Source organism: Odontomachus brunneus, unplaced genomic scaffold (genome assembly GCF_010583005.1).
Source record: "Odontomachus brunneus isolate Ranch 3 - 2012 unplaced genomic scaffold, Obru_v1 Obru_scaffold_076, whole genome shotgun sequence".
Classification (NCBI taxonomy): Eukaryota; Metazoa; Arthropoda; class Insecta; order Hymenoptera; family Formicidae; genus Odontomachus; species Odontomachus brunneus.
In genome coordinates this window covers 362610-363213 of record NW_022639526.1, presented here as the reverse complement: position 1 = coordinate 363213, position 604 = coordinate 362610, and positions in this window count along the sequence as shown.

The window sequence follows — 604 nt, the reverse complement described above, 5'->3', positions numbered from 1 at the left end:
AGAGAGAGAGAGAGAGAGAGAGAGAGAGAGAGAGAGAGAGAGAGAGAGAAAGGAAGAACATAATTTCGCGACAGAACTTTCATCACACACAACCCCGGCATATCGGCACGGCTCCATCGTCCGAGCCGGAAACACACACACCCTCATACATCCTCGTGCATCACGCGGCGCGGATTTTATCATCCCTTCGCCGCCTCGTTACGCCCTTTCTCATCCGCTCACTCCTCCGCCGCGGCTTGCCTCGCGAAAGCCGAGCCTCCGCGTCAGCATCCACGACAGCCGGAAGGCGAGACAAGCCGAGAAAGCGGCTGCGAGAGCGAGAGAGTAAGGAGAAGACCGCAAGGACAGAGGAAGAAAGTGAGAGAAAGAGAGAGAGAACGGCGCAAATGAAATTTAATAAAATTTCAAGCCCGCTGGTCGCGGCTCGGACGTATATACTCGCGGAGAGGGCGGCCGGGTCCGTTGGCGGTCACCATGGCGACGCAGCATCCCGCGCCCCGTGACGTCACTGCTCCATCGATCTGCACCCCTCTATGGTTATCGCCACCACCGTAGCCCGCAGCCACCACCGCCACCACCACCACCACCGCCGTCACCACCACCG